The following is a 16,700-nucleotide window of genomic DNA, read 5'->3' on the forward strand; positions in this document are numbered from 1 at the left end:
TTCACTTTCTGTTTCCCAGCTCATGAAATACTACAGGACTAACCGTGTTGCGTTCATAATACTCATCACTAGATTGGTCAGCAGTTCAGGATCCATGTTTTCAGGCAGAGACAACGGAAGCACATTTTACAGGGGCTGTTCAAAAAGGCACGAAATGAAGTCAGAAGCCATGGGAATGATGAGATAGAAAGAACGACATCATGGGATAGTGAGCAGCCTGCTGCGATGCACTACAATCTGTTCCCAGATCTCTGAGCGGCAGAGGGTGGAGAGTTGCACAGTGGGGGCTACCCATGATGTAACACGCTCTCTGTTGATGCAAGAACACTGACTGTGGATGCACTCTGCTGACATAAGGGACATTGTGTGGAGATGCACAGCGGATGTAATTAAAGCGGCATGCGATTGTTGACATAATTTAAATCAATTTAACTCTGTAATGTAGATAAGGTCTTATGGATTTTCTTTCTAATTGTCACATCCTGACAAGAAGAGGCTTGCCTGCCCTGACACTTCCCCGGTATCTAACTATACTGGCTACACAGAGTGTCTCAATTCTAAGTCCCAGAAGAGGCAAAGCAGAGCAACATCCTTCAGGGAGTCAATGTCATTGGGCCCAAACATTTCCACATGTCCAACCACAAAGGACTCTGAGCAGCACCTTAACTTCAGTGTTTTCTGGGGCAGGAGACTTGAGATTCAAGAGTCCAGAAAAAAAATATAATGCAATTTTGTTGCTCAACGCATCTCCAAAGTCAAATTGGCACCTTACTCAAAATACAATCGAGGCCCATACTGGTGGAACAGTTCATAATTCAGCGGCCTTCTCTACATACATTTCTCTAAAATTTCTCCACTGCTGCAGCTCCATTAGTGGTAGTGCAAATGTAGGCAGAGCACTAGGCTGCCACCAGCATTTTAACCAATGTTATATAAACTTACTCAACACGTCTAGATCAGTGGAGACCCATCGTTTCTCAAATTGGGGGTCCTGACACAAAAAGGAGTTGCGCGGGGGGGTGGGGTGGGGGGCGGCTCGTCACAAGATTATTTTAGGGGAGTTGTGGTATTGCCACCCTTACTTCTGTGCTGCCATCAGAGCTGGGCGGCCGGAGAGTGGCGGCTGTTGGCCGGGCGCCCAGCTCTGAAGGCAGCGCCCCACCAGCAGCGGCGCAGAAGTAAGGGTGGCTATACCAGGCCATTCTTATTTCTGCGCTGCTGCTGGCGATGGCTCTGCCATCAGAGCTGGGCTCCCAGCCAGCAGCCGCCACTCTCCAGCCGCCCATCTCTGAAGGCAGCGCCACCGCCGGCAGTAGCAGTGCAGAAGTAACGGTAGTAGTACTGCAACCTCCCCTACATAACTCCTTTTTGGGTCAGGACCCCTACAATTACAACACCATAAAATTTCAAATTTAAATAGCTGAAATCATGAAATTTACTATTTTGAAAACCCCATGACAGTGAAATTGACCAAAATGGACCATGAATTTGATGTGGCCCTAATTATGGTTCATTTGATAGGGTCTTGATACACATACCACCACTGCTCATCCCAAAATTTCTCAATGCAGATCCTCTTAAAATCGGTGGTATCAACCAATACATTTGCTGCCTTTTGCACTTCCTTCCACAAGTAACTCAGTAAGTCAAGAAAGAATGAAAGGAGGAGAAGGAGGAAGAAATATGAGCATGAATCATAAAATACTGTTACTTGGAGGATTCCAGGGATTTAGAAGAATCTCTGGAGACACATTCTCCAGATACAAAAAAAAAAAGTCTGACTTGCCTCAAAGATCTGAGTTTCCTCTCTATTTGTAGAGAAAATCGCTAACAGCCATATTCCTCATTCTTCTAGGAGATGAATTTAAAAAACCCCTATTTGTGTAAGAAATTGACACCTAGTTGCAATTCAAGGTCCTTTTTAACAACGTAAAACTTTAGGGCAAAAAAATCAGAACCTAATGTTACCTATAAACTGCACGGCCAAACCGCAATCTTATATATGCTGCCCAGGTTAGAAACTGCCACTCATCTCCTCTGTGCAGCCCCAGCAGGTATATGTGGTGCCGTTTAAACGCCTGCTGTATCCTGCTCACCAACCACCTTTCATGACAGGGTGAATGCGGCCCTGCCTCCTCACTGCAGGGGGAGTGGGAATGCTGCTGGTTTCGGGGACACACTCAGCCTAGTCAGGAGGTGGCAGCAGCCCTGGGACACTTCTACACACCACTCAACCCTACACATACACATGTCCATCCACTCACCCCTAGCCCCTGAACCCACAACTTGTAGGGAAGAAAGTGAAAACCCACTCATTTTGTCCTGGGCAATTATAAACTTGCCCAAGGACAAAAATGTAGTTCTCAGTGGAGTCTGTAGCCTGTTCAGTACAAAGAAAATGTAAAGGGAACATTGCCGGAACCACAAAAATTCTCAAATGTGTACACTTGTAAGCTGAAAAAAAGCAGTCTTTTATATGTATTGGTATTTGCTGGTATCAGCCCAACCCATACCCCAAGCAAATTACTCCTTCCAGGAGCAAAAAATCTGCACTGAGCAGTCATTCGTCATAGCCACCGGCCAGTCAAGGAGCACAAATATGTGGACTACATCCTGACACATATTCCATGCCAAAATGCCTCTCTGCAAACTCTTCTACACTATGATCCTGTTGCTAAATCGGTTTATGCAGTGCCTGTCAGAATTTGGCCCAATGTCTGGCCCCGCCCTGACCACTGATCTGGGAAGACATTAACCACTTTCACTGATAATCAAAGCACACAAGCAACTTGGAGAATCATAATCAGAATATCCACATGACCTACTCTGAGTAGCATCTCATTTTGGAACCTCAAGTGGGTAGAGGTGGATTTACTGAGGGAGCTTGAGAAAATACCACTATTTTCTCCCGATTCCAATTTGATCCCTGGGTTAAACTGTGTCCACAGCAGAGCCATGTATGTATGAGGAAACAGATAAGATGTGCTCAGCCAACTCACATCACATACTTTAAAGTTCTTTCGAAAGGTCTCCCTCTACTTAACATTTTAATGGCTATTTACACTGAGCACTTCTCAATAATTCATCAACAGGAATTTCAATCATCATTTTTACCACAACAAAACTATTACTGACAACGGTTTTCCAGCAAAGAGCTCCCCCTGAATCAGCACTGAAAACTAAGTAGCAGCATTAACTGGATAAAAGTCTTCATTACCATATCAGAAAGCGTGCTTTCTGATTAGATTTAGCTTACTGATGTGGCAGACACACTCCTCGATGCTAGTTTGCTGAGCTTGCCTACTAAAACAATTTTTTAAAAAAAAGACCAACACAACAATCTGATTTGGATAAGTAATTTTAATTATACATGGGTGACCAAGCATAACATATTGCAGAACTGCACTAAAAATTCTTTAAATCAGAAAATCCTCCCTACAAACTTTTTGCAATAACTAAACATTGCTGATTTATGGATTACCATAGCATAGGTGTTTTATAAAAATGCTTTGAAGAAAGAAAAGAAATGTGTGTGTGTGTGTGTGTGTGTGTGTGTGTGTGTGTGTATATATATATAAATAAATAAAAATCGGTCTGCCAACTAGTAGCTATGTGTGGTGCTAGTTAAATGGCTATTTCACCTTTGGAGAAACATCTCCTTAGGTTGAGTACACCGGTCGTAAAGATAATGATAATCATAATCAAATTTGGATTTTTTCCTAAAAGACATACTCTAAGTATTATTTTGGGGAAGTTCTATGCCCTGTGTTATACAGAAAGTCAGATTAGATGATCACAATGGTTCCTTCTGGCCTTGGAATCTATTAATAGTTATAACACTACATGCTGCTATAAAAACTACCCACTGCAATCACTTGTCACCAACCTATAGAGCATTTTGGTATGGTATCATATTACACAGATTAAAAATATGTTAATCTAAAACCAACCACAGCATCATAACAAAGAACAAATATTGTAAGGAAAATATATGTAGAAATATGCCACCGATTCCATAGTAGGGATGACTCCTACATAACGCAGGAAACATATAAAAAGCACAATATCTTAACTCTTGGATAAGGTGAGTCTTTTGTAACTGGTTGTAGTAATGCAGTTTAGCCAGAGCAAAAGGCAGAGCATTGTCTTAAGAATTCATTAGTATTGCAGTAATAAAATTAAGATCACTGTAACAGAGGACTGTAAATTTAGGTCCAAAAGAATAAAAAGTCTAATCAGCACTTTGTCAGGAAGGTAGGTTACCTACATGTCTCAATATATGTTTGAATAAATACTTTTGACTATTGTCTTAAACGGGTAAGAAAATCTTTTAAAAAGAGAGAACATCTGTAATATCTGGAAACTTCTACTTTGAAAATTACTACTGAAACATTGAGTATCAAGTAAATAAAAATGTAGGTATCTACTCTTGTGAGGTTTTTGGCAAGCAAAAGTTCTTCTGAAATAAATCTTCTGAAATGGTATAAAACAATTTTCCTTCTCACTTTGCCTGTAGCTCCACAGCTATAATAAATTAGGGAAAAACTTGTGGTTAAAACTGGTTTAGGAGTTGATAGACTTGTAAGAAAAGGTTTACAATAGCAAAGATACTGACTCTGCTGTCACAACTTTAACATCTTTAAAGCATTAGCTCTTATACCAACAAAAATGCTTAAAATCCATATCCATAACAAGATTTTATTTGAATAATTGTTTCTGCAACCTCTGGATGACAATTTGCAAGTAACAGATTAAGGTAGGAGAAAACATTTACCTTTAAGCTCCTAATCTTCACTACCATTCAGTTAAGACAATATTGCTAATTAACCTTTTTGGGTGAGGAAAGTAGGCAGAAGGGAAGCACAATGTCGATAACACAGTAATCATTATGTCAATGACAAAATATCCCCATGCTCTCAGTCCAAGAAATAAAATTAAGATCAGTGTTGAAAGATGCTGCTCCACGCCTTTTTGGGAGCACACGACTCTTAGACAATGTAAAACGGGGTGACTAAAAAGAAAAATGATAAAGAAAATGTGGGGTTAAAGAAAGCCTTACATTAAAATACACCAAATGACCTCAGTCCTGAGATATTATACCATGAGTCTTTAAAATTACCTACCATAAAAAGAACGTGTAGAAAAAAAGGCAAAAGGACAAACTTCAAGCCCACATAAATACCGTTATATATTGTGATCCTGTCAGATCTCTCATACTAAGTAAGGCTGAGTCATAGTCTACACGTGGATGGAAGACCTTAAAAAACATCTAGATAATGCACAAAGTGGTATGACAGCAATTCATTAATCTGAATCAGAGCTGAACCAATGCTTCAGCATGGTGTTAGGGGGTCACTGTGCTACTGTCTTTTGGAGAAGTTCAAAGAGGTCATCATGACTACCTGTCATCCTTAAAAATTCCAAGGGAATTTTTTCAAGGGCAGTGGTAGTTAAAATTGGCCAGGATGTCATAGTTAATATCTCATCTAATTACAACACTGTAATTGCTGCCTATTTAAATTCTGTAGTTTCAACAGGATGTTTTTTTCCTTCCATGTCTTAAACTACTGTGTAAAACTGCTGTCAAAAAAGCTACTATATTTCACTCCAGAGAGAACTGTGTTTCAATGGTGAAAGCAGCAATTTTCAGGTAGTGCTTACATTTCAACTTGTGCACTCTAGAATCTTTTAAGATGGAATATGATATAAACACAGATTAGTTTTTAACTGATAGTGCTCCCATGTGGGAAGAAAAGGATAGACACTGCATTTTCGGGGCTAAATTTGTCAACCAGGACTGAAAAGGAATATATTAACACAGACTATAAAGCAGCAAAAGAAGGACACAGATGCCCAGTTAGTGTCCCTATGCAGGTCACCTTTAATGGATGGACTTGGGACAATTCATGACTATTTCCATTTATATTTTTATATATATATTTTTTTAAATACGACCTGAACTCCAACTACAGGTAGTAAGCAATGCCAGCTATGCTGTAGTGCTGCTTCCTGTCAAGTGATAAAGTGTTCAAAATCCACATACTGTAGCTCTTAAGCGAATGACAAGTCAATGACCTTTCTCTTTAAATAACCCTATCATTTTAGTTCACTTCCTCCAGCCATTCCTGAGGGACCAGGTTTTCAGACTGCCTGAGCTTATACCATCATGATCCGGTACAGCAATAGCAGTCGCCTAAGTTCATGCTTCTGTCCTTGTCTTGTCTTCACCCTTACCATTTTTATTTATTTTTTCAAGCTGTTTTCTGAATCAGTCATTAGGAGAAAACTAAATCTATAACAACCTAATGACAAACTCGAGCAGAACACCAACCTTACATTGTCTCAGGAGCTACAATGTCAAATTCCACTAACAAAACAACACTGAAAAACAGAAGAGGGGCAATATTTTCAGAAGAGATTTACAAGCCTAGGCTCCAATTTCACTGACTTTGGTTCTTAAGTCTCTTTTGAAAATAATACCTAGGTGCTTTTGAAAATTTTACCTGAGCTCTGAATACACATTAACATGCAAATACATCTAACAAGCCATATTTGGCCTCCATTACACTACTAAGGAAACCCAAGTGAACATATTACGTTCAAAGCTCTAACAAAATCCCTTTCCTTCACACTGCACTACGTCTATAGCTACCGATTTTTAAAGGCAGTTTAGGAAACAAATATGACATTGTGGGGAAAAACAAAAATAAATGTACAGATTAATGCGTAGTCTTTAAAAAAAGTTTTTTTTAAAGAAAAATGTTCAAGTGAACTCTCAACTAGGACCAATTTTTCCTAATTGTTTTAAGTAGAACCATTACACTCAAATCTTAATATATTTACTATAAAGCAGAAAGACACAACCAAACAATATCCAAAACATTAGTTAAAATGCAACTATGTAAATATGTTCAGCAAATACTTACATACTTATACTTATTTATATGGGAACACATACTGTAATTAAGGCCACAAACACACTGTTAATTTTGTAAATACTAGCAGATCATTTTTAAGTGTTCACATACCTTAAGAAAAGCAACTTTTAACAAAAATTCCTACATCTGAAATTTAATTCATTATGAAAGCAGAGCAAAAACATCTTTTTTAAATATTCATTTCACACCACCTTCTGTACTGTCATTCTCCCTTTACACAGCATCAGAGGAGAGAATCTTTTTTAAAAAGTTATTTTAAAACTAGGACAGTGTGGTTCCCAAACCACAAAAACCAGCAAGTGGATTCAGGGGCAGGTGTAGAACCTGAATTTGTTTTTTTAAATTGATTAGATTTTCAAGTTTAAGGGAATTTTTCCTCCAAATTTTTAATTTAGTTATTTTACTCATCTTTTTTAATTTTGTGCATAGTATCAGCAAGTGTCCTTTTTCCAGGCCCTTGATATTCAGACACTACAGCCACTTCAATCACCTTCTGGGTACAGCATCAACAGCAGAGTGCCATACCAAGCAGTAACCAATGGTTAATCAGGGGACATGTCTTTGTCACAGAGAAAAGGGGAAGCGTACATTAACTTTAGAAATCTGCTAAATGCTCTCTATTTTCTAAGCTAGCTGCAGACCTCATCCTTCATTTATCTTATAGCGTATCGATTTGACAGTAGACAAAGATGTATTAAAGTATGAGTATGTAATACACCTCTACCCCGATATAACGCGACCCGATAACACAAATTCAGATATAACGTGGTAAAGCAGTGCTCGGGGGGGGGGGGGGGGGCGGGGGGCTGCGAGCTCTGGTGGATCAAAGCAAGTTCGATATAACACGGTTTCATCTATAACACGGTAAGGTTCTTTGGCTCTCGAGGACAGCGTTATATCGTGGTAGAGGTATATATGTTCATTTAATCATACACAAGTGTTAGCACATGGTTGTATTTATGGTTTGGTTTTCATCCTGCAGGCATCTATTTTACTTACAGTACTCAAGTACATTTTGAAATGGTAGACAGTGAAATTTTAGTAAGCTGTAAATTCCACTGTGTAGTAGCAACTGCCTATACTGTATTAAATATTTTATTATCTTGAGCTTAGTTTAAGCTTATATACAGGCACTAAATCCTTATCGAGCAGTTATCAAATCATGTATACTAGCAAAAAGTGAGCCAATATTCCAAAACATTACAACCGGAACAGTTACTTCAGTCCTTAATCTTATTAAAGAAGGTTTTACAGAAATATAAAGCCAGCATTGTTGAGGTTTACAAGTAAAAGCGGCAAAGAGTTCTGTGGCACCTTATAGACTAACAGACGTATTGGAGCATAAGCTTCTGTGGGTGAATACCCACTTCGTCAGATGGGACTCTTTGCCGCTTTTACAGATCCAGACTAACACGGCTACCCCTCTGAAGTTTACAAGTGTAAACAATTTTTGTAGTTGTCCTTGCTATTAAATCTGGAAGTGCCCTTCAAAGAAAAAAATAAATGGGTGTACCTTTCTCACTTCTTTATGAAGCAAGCCCGAAAAGCTTTTTTAAAAGAATGGACATTCAGATCTCACCTGCATAGGAATATTCTAACTTTATCTACGCTAGGAATTTCTCTCCCAAAATGTATAATATTGCTACCACAGGTTAAGCTGCATCAGTTAGCAACAGTAAAAAGAAAAGGAGTACTTGTGGCACCTTGGAGACTAACCAATTTATTTGAACATAAGCTTTCGTGAGCTGTAGCTCACGAAAGCTTATGCTCAAATAAATTGGTTAGTCTCTAAGGTGCCACAAGTACTCCTTTTCTTTTTGCGAATACAGACTAACACGGCTGTTACTCTGAAACTTAGCAACAGTAGGAGCTCTAACATAGAATAGTATCATCCAGACCACCTCCTTTGAGCAGGGTTATATGACACTATATCAAAGCTTCTGACAGCAGCTGGTGGCCCATCTACACTAGAGATCTTAGTGTTGCTGTCATCAGTGCAGCCAAAATGATGTTAGCAAATGAGAAGACAGGACCTAAGCGGCTGAAATTGAAAGTCAAGAACAACCACTGAAGATGTACACAAACATGCACATTAAGGGCTTGTCTTCACTACTGGGGAGACTGACACTGCTGCAATGTATGCAGCCGGTGTCGATTCAGCGGGTCTAGTGAAGATCTACTAAATGGATGGTAAAGTACTCTATGGTCGACTCTGGTACTCCAGCTCCCCAAGTCGACGGGAGAGCATCTCCTGGCAACACAGAGCAGTGATGACACTGGGGTAAATTGACTTAAGCTATGTCAACTCCAGTTACATTATTCACGTAGCTCGAGTAGCTTAACTTAGGTTGACTTACCCGGGTAGTGAAGACATGCCCTAAATATATACCAACAGTAGTTAAATACCAATTTTACAGGGAATGTTACAGCCACTCTCTTTCCCACAGGTAAAGTAATTCACAGCTTCAAAGTGTAACAATTAGGATGAAAGGAGATGTTTCTCTTACATTTGTGTTAGCTTTAATTATAAGGCTTAGTCAAATATGTAAAATATCCTTTCAGTTACTAACTATATCCCATTAAAGATTTTAAATAGTTTTGTAGGTAAGCAGTAAAACAGCATATCATATACAAGGTAATTATATAACAGTGTACAAGTGTGTGCTAGGTGTCTCACAAATAAAAACACGTGTTTCCTTTCAAGTAGAAAGTCTAAAGATCTAGAGTATACAGTCTAAATATAAGAAAAGGTGCAATCAGAGAGAGCAAAACAAACAAGTGGGAGGTTGAAAGGTAGGTTTCTTGCTAACCATTTGTCCAGCAACCTTGGGAGTCCTAGGGTATGACTGCACTGCAGTTAAAAACCCATGTCTGGCCTGTGCCAGCTGACTCAGGCTCCTGGGGCTCAGACTAAGGGGCTGTTTAACTGCAGTGTAGACGTTGGGGCAGAAGCCCAAGTTTTAGGACCCTGCAAGAGCTTGGGATGCAGTCAGACCTCAAATGTCTACTCCACAATTAAACAGCCCCTTAGCCCAAGCCAGTTAACACAGGCCAGCTGCGAATGTCTAATTGCACTGTAGATATATTCTTAGTACACACAGGTTACCAGTATTTTAAGTACCGTGTCATCTAATCCTGCTCAGAGCAGTGTCAACACAGTGCTCAAAACAGAAGCAGCCCACTGGCACTTGGGCCCCCAATACATATAATGCAGTGCATGCCATATTGAAAATCGTGGTCTAATTATTGTTGCTACTATGATGCCTGTCACCAAAGATAGTGCTTTGAAGAGAAGTTGTCCCAGGCAGATTTAGTAAAGACAACATACATGCTTATGGATCTCTTGCCACCTATTATAGAGCTTGTTTTTCAAAACACAGGCTCTGAACATTGCAAGTATATAGTTAACAGCAGGTCATTTTCTCAGGCCTAGAAAAAAAGTTTAATTGGCAATTATCTTAGAGTAGGAGGCTTTCAAACTCATGAAATAAATTTTAGGTTGCCTTACATGATGAAATGGAAACAAGCTGCTTTTCAGGGACACCCACTCTCTACAGGGGGAGAGAGATATGGTGTCCATAAAGTGGTTTTACTAGCTATTTAACTGATAATTTAAAATGTAGGATCCCAGAGAATGACAGTGAAGTCCTGTATGCATGTGTACATGGAACGAAACACTACGAAACTAGGAAAACTCATTAGAGGGCTAATAAATGAGTTACACAAGGAAAGTTTTGCAGATTTAAGTTTGCCTGCCCTACTCATGCTGCCTCCGTTTATGAATATAACAGCCACGTTGAGTCAGACCAGTGGTCCATCTAGTCCAATATTCTGTCTTCCAACAGTGGCCTATGATAGATGCTTCAGAGGGAATGAACAGAACAGGGCAATTATCGAATGATCCATCCCCTGTTGTCCACTCCCAGCTTCTGGCAGTTAGAGGCTAGGGGCACCCAGAGCCTGGTGCCGTATCCTTAACCATACTGGCTAACAGCCGTTGATGGACCTATCCTCCACAAACTTATCTAATTCTTTTTTGAGCCCGGTTATAGTTTTGGCCTTCACAACATCCCCCGGCAATGTGTTCCACAGGTTGACAGTGCTTTGTGTGAAGAAGTATTTCCTTTTAATTATTTTAAACCTGCTGCCTATTAATTTCAATGTTATGTGAAGGAGTAAATAACACTTCCTTATTCTCTTTTTTCATACCATTCATGATTTTATAGACCTCTATAATATTCCCCACTTTAGTCATCTCTTTTCCAAGCTGAAAAGTCCCAGTCCTTTTAATTTCTCCTCATATGGAAGCTGTTCCATACCCTTCATTGTTTTTGTTGCCCTTCTCTGTACCTTTTCCAATTCTAATATATCTTTTTTGAGATGGGGTGACCAGAACTGCACACAGTATTCAGGGTGTGAGCATAGGATAGATTTATATAGTGGCATTATGATATTTTCTGTCTCCCTATCTATATCTTCCCTAATTGTTAGCTTTTTTGACTGTCACTACACACCGAACAGATGTTTTCAGACAACTACCCACAATAAATCCAAGATCTCTTTCTTGACTGGTAACAGCTAATTAAGACACCACCATTTTGTGAGTATAGTTGGGATTATGTTTTCCACAGTTCATTACTTTGCATTTATCAACACTGAATTTCACCTGCCATTTTGTTGCCAAGACACCCAATTTTGTGAGTTCCCTTTGTAACTCTTTGCAGTTATCTTTGGACTTAACTACCTTGAGTACTTTTGTATCATCTGCAAATTTTACCACGTCACTGTTTACCATTTTTTCCAGATCATTTACGAATATGTTGAACAGTACTCGTCCCAATACAGATCCTTGGAGGACACCACAATTTACCTCTCTCCATTCTGAAAACAGACCATTTATTCCTAGCCTATCTGTCCTATCAGTTACTGACACATGAGAGAACCTCTTATCTCATGACTGCTTACTTTGCTTAAGAGCCTGTGGTGAGGGACCTTGTTAAAGGCTTTCTGAAAGTCCAAGTACACTATATCCACTGGATCACCCTTGTCCACATGTTTCTGGACCCCCCTCAAAGAATTCTAATAGTTTAGTGAGGCATGATTTCCCTTTACAAAAGCTATGTTGAGTCTTCCCCAACAAATTGTGTTCATCTATGTGTTTGTTAATTTTGTTCTACACTTCAGTGTCAACCAGTTTGCCTGGAACCAAAGTTAGGCTTACTGGCCTGTAACTGCCAGGATTGCCTCTGTGAAGGTTGCTGCACAAAATGAGAGAAACTTTAGCTCTCAAAACCTAATTACAAGTAGTTTTAACTAAGAAACAGACTACAACCATCGATGGTAAATGATCCGATTCCCATCTCACCTTAGGGGCAAGATGATGCCAAAAATATTTTATTTTATTACAACCCTGAAGAGAGAGAAAAGGAAAAAAGGAGTCTTCTAGTAATCAGTAGGTGTTTAATACTACTGATACCTGGATAATTAACATGTTTTACATATCTTGTTTGTAAAATACTTAGAAGACGTAAAGCACTTGTCAAACCTTTTGAAAAAATAAAGAGACCAAATTACATTAAAAAAAGAATTTTACTGTTACATTTCAGGTGATCTCATGTATTTATCTGTCTAAGGTTATCTATTACGAAGTTTTTGTCTTAATGTATTTGGCCATGATGCAGCATAATTACATTTTGACCCATATTTTCTGTCATTGTAAGGCTACTGAATCAAGTCAAGAAATTTCCAAAATGAAACATACATCAGACCTGACCTTTTAATCTGGGACATTAGGGAACCATGTTCATATAATCTGATATACTATGGCATCCTCCTTTATCATTCTGTTATGAAATTTGTGTGTTTATTTTTTTTCTTTTGTGGGACTAGAATGCAAAACTATATATCCAAACTTTTCCATTACTACCTTCTCCCTGAGTGGCAATTTATTTAGAATTTTTTCCTTCCAATACTTCTTGGAGATTTGTTAGTTAATTTCCTTTTTACAGCCTGTCTTCTTGTTAATGCTGCCCTGTTAAAAAAGGTGTAATTATTTAAAAAAAAAAAAAAAATCTCATTATGTTGTAATTTCTTTACATGATCCCCCTGAACATGTAATCTGTTTAACTAAACAGTTTAAGTGCTAGCTAAATAAGTAAAGTAAAAAATAGAGTTTAGCGAACTAGCAAAATTTTTGGAAGTACTGTTAAACACATGACAAAAATTCAAGGACATGACTAAAAGTATCCAAACTCACATCAAACTAAGAAACAAACCAATGAATGGTCAGGTCATTTTAGTGTTGCACTTCCTGCACTTCTAGTACCATACATATCACTACCTTAACATGATACTGTTTGATTTTATTTTTCGAAATTTAACATACATTTTCAGGAAGGACACTTGGAATAGAAATGCTAAAGGAGAGCTTCCTGTTAGTCTCTTCTCATTCTGTTTGCTTGTATCTTGGAGTTATTAACCACAATCTCTTGCCACTGGTTTCAATGGCATTAGGTCCTTGGGGACTAGTGAAAAAAAGTACTATGTATTATCGAGGGTGGCAGTGGGTAGGTTTTTATTTTTTAACTACTGAATTTTCCTTTTCTGATCATACAGTTTCAATATACTATGGATAGTACTTTACTGCTAAATGTGACTCTTCTTTAGGAGGTGAAGCTCCCAATAGGCAAGTGCATCTGAGCACATATACCCACCAGGATTATGCTCAAAGTGACACAGTCAAGCTTTTTTTTTTTTTTTTTTTTTTTTTTTTAAAAAGGGAGTTAGAAGTGGTTTTTTTTTTGTTTTTTTTTTTTTAGGTACAATTACTCCTGCCCTGTTGATTTTTGCAGTTTTACAATCACAATTTCCTATTTTGTTTTAATGCTTATTCTCTATCCTGTTGCCATATGAAAGACACACAAGCAAAAGAGGAAAACTGAATAGTGATTCAAGGGAAATCATGAAAACCACTAGACACTAAGGCCTTGTCTACACTATGAAGGGTTTGCTGGTAATACTATACTGGTAAACCCTTCTAATGGGAACACAGCTTATACCAGCAAAAGAGTTCTTTGCTGGTGTAGGTTATGCAAGTTCCCCTTACAATAAAGTCCTTAATTGCATATACACTGGGGCTTTTGCTGGCATAGCTATGTTGGTTACAGGTGTGATTTTTTCATACTCTTAACCAACACAGCTATGCCAGCAAAATTTTTAAATGTATACAAGACCTAAGTGAGTCTAATGCACACAAAAAAACCTGAAAAAAATACAGAAAAACATTTTCTATAATCTTTCACTTTTAGTAATCTGATGAATTATTTTTAACAGTAGGAAATCTTAAATTACTACTGTCCTTTTAAAAGAAGCTGTCTTAAATACAGGCCAACTTAGGTGTTCAAATTTTTGTCGCACTTTCACAGTCAAAGACAAGGCTTTAGAATTTCAGGGTTGCATTTAACTATCAATTTAGTTACCACCATTAACTGGAAACAAAAACACACAAGTATAATCTCCATCCTGCAATTAAGCAAGTCATTCTCTTCCTATGTTTCTCTCTCCCCCACCCTCTTTATAGGCTCCCCAGCCATTTTTAAATTCAATGCAAAATTAGAGTACCTTCAAAAAATGGAGGAAACTGGGAAGTGCTGAGAAAATGCAGGATTCCCACAACCTTGCACTCAGGTTAAATCTGAGTTTAAATGGAAACTAAAAACATTCAGCCCTATGTTGGGAAGCTGTTTACATCCTAACTAAAAAATGATTCTGTGTAAAATGTTATAAAGTCCCTTCTCGGGCTTTACAACATAGGTTAACAAGTTTAACTAGCATGAGTGAAATGAATGGCATAGGAGATCGGTAACTGGAAATGAAAGTTTTCATTCCTTACCCCATGTCAAAAATGAACAGTCATTTTCAGCTACTGACTATTAATAGCTTCCATCAAATAGCCTGGGGTTCAGTTCTCAGAAAACCAGTGTCCACGTCACAAAAACAATCCGCACAAACAGCATACCTGGCTAGCAGTTTCAGCAGAGGCCTATAACTGACTTACCATATAGACTGAACTTCTAGGAACACCAATATTACAATGGATCCAACCAACAATTTTTCTGATAAAACTGCAGGCCGCTGCAAAGGCTTCAGCAGAAGATATAATGCACCCAACTGTGCACTTTACCAAAGGGAGATATTTTGCCTGACTCCAGATGATCATTGATTTATTCCTTGAAATATGATTAATATAACCTGGTCATTTCATCCTGGTTAGTGTAACTGCAGATATGCATAAACATCAATTCTTTTTAACAATACCTATCGATTTTTTGCAATGTTATCCTCTGGCACTGATTTACACAGGTTAATTGTATGCTGCATAAAACTATACTTCCTTTTACCTATTCCAAACATGTTGCCTTTTAATTCTAAATGTCTTGTTGTATTATGAGAAAAACTAACAAGAGGCCTTTCTTGGCCTCTTCTATACCAATTGTTATTTTGTGCATCTATATCTCGTCTTATTTTTCTCCTTTCCTTTCCTAGTTTTTAATCTCAAATAGAATTCTTTCTAGGCTTTTAATCATTTTGTTGTTTTTAAAACCTCTTCTGTTTCCATTACGTCTTGTCTTTCTTAAGATGAAAGGACCAAAACTTCCCACATTGTTTGAGAAGTGGACTCGTCATTGGATTTTACGATAGTATTACCTTATTTTCTGCATTATTCACTTCCTAATTTAATCCAACGTATTATCTGCTTTTTGGATTGCTGCTATACCTTATGAAGATATCTTCACTGAGCAGTCCACAAAGATGCCTCACTAATCGAGAAACCACTGGTGTGTAATGAGTGAGTTTAACTGTTCCTTCCAATATGCAATACAGTACAATTATGTACATTGAATTATCTACCATTGTTACATACCCTCTACCAATTCCTCAGTTTTGTTGGTTGTTTCCATGAAATGTCTCTCAAACCTCCTTTCCCTTTAATTTAGGTAGCTGTGCTCTTAACAAGTTTTGCTACCTCACCATTCACCCATCCCTCCAAGTGGTTGGCATGATCCAGCAAAGCATCCTGCAGGATCAGGAATTAAAACGCTCAGTACCTTCCAGGGCCAAGCCCATTCTGACCACCACTGGACACAGTACTAATACTTGGGACACCATACTATTAACTTCTCTCCACTAGAAAATGGTTATGGCCAATTTTTCTAACTCGTGGACAGTTTTAAAATCCATGATGGTCCTTATCATTCATCCTCAAAAAGTGTTTTTCAAAAACTGAAACTATATCCTTCACTATTCCTTTATTCACTACATTTTTACTATTCCAACAGGTTAGAAAAACAGGATCCCAAATACTCATGCATGTGCATTTCTGCATACCCATTGTAAGTGTGCAGATACTCCGATATGCAAAGACAAGTCTGCTCTGTGTGTCCACAAACCCTATGTGCACTTATTGCATTCCATGGATTCATGCTTGTGAAAATTCTTCACAATTTACTTTAACAGAAGTCATATTTGTCTATCCTGGTTCTTTTACTATGGCAAATGATGTGGCAGAGTCATGCCACTAACAACTATGAGATCTTAAACTGAGATCCATCTTCTCAGCACACTATGGCACTTTCTGTAAGATTAGGGATTTACTCCTATGCCCTTGACAAAACTCTCTCCTTCCTTCCCACTGTTGCACAGCTCCCCTTTTCTGGTTGTTGAAAGTGAGGGTGGAGTTCATGGCTTTGCCTAGCACCATCA

General features: G+C 38.3%; 1 protein-coding gene across 3 annotated transcripts in view; it reads right to left on the reverse strand.

The window, feature by feature from the left end:
* CTDSPL (CTD small phosphatase like) overlaps positions 1–16,700 on the reverse strand; it is a 122,389-nt gene that overhangs the window by 98,174 nt on the left and 7,515 nt on the right. The gene's annotated exons all lie outside the window — the stretch shown is intronic.

Source organism: Natator depressus, chromosome 2 (assembly GCF_965152275.1).
Source record: "Natator depressus isolate rNatDep1 chromosome 2, rNatDep2.hap1, whole genome shotgun sequence".
Taxonomy (NCBI): Eukaryota; Metazoa; Chordata; order Testudines; family Cheloniidae; genus Natator; species Natator depressus.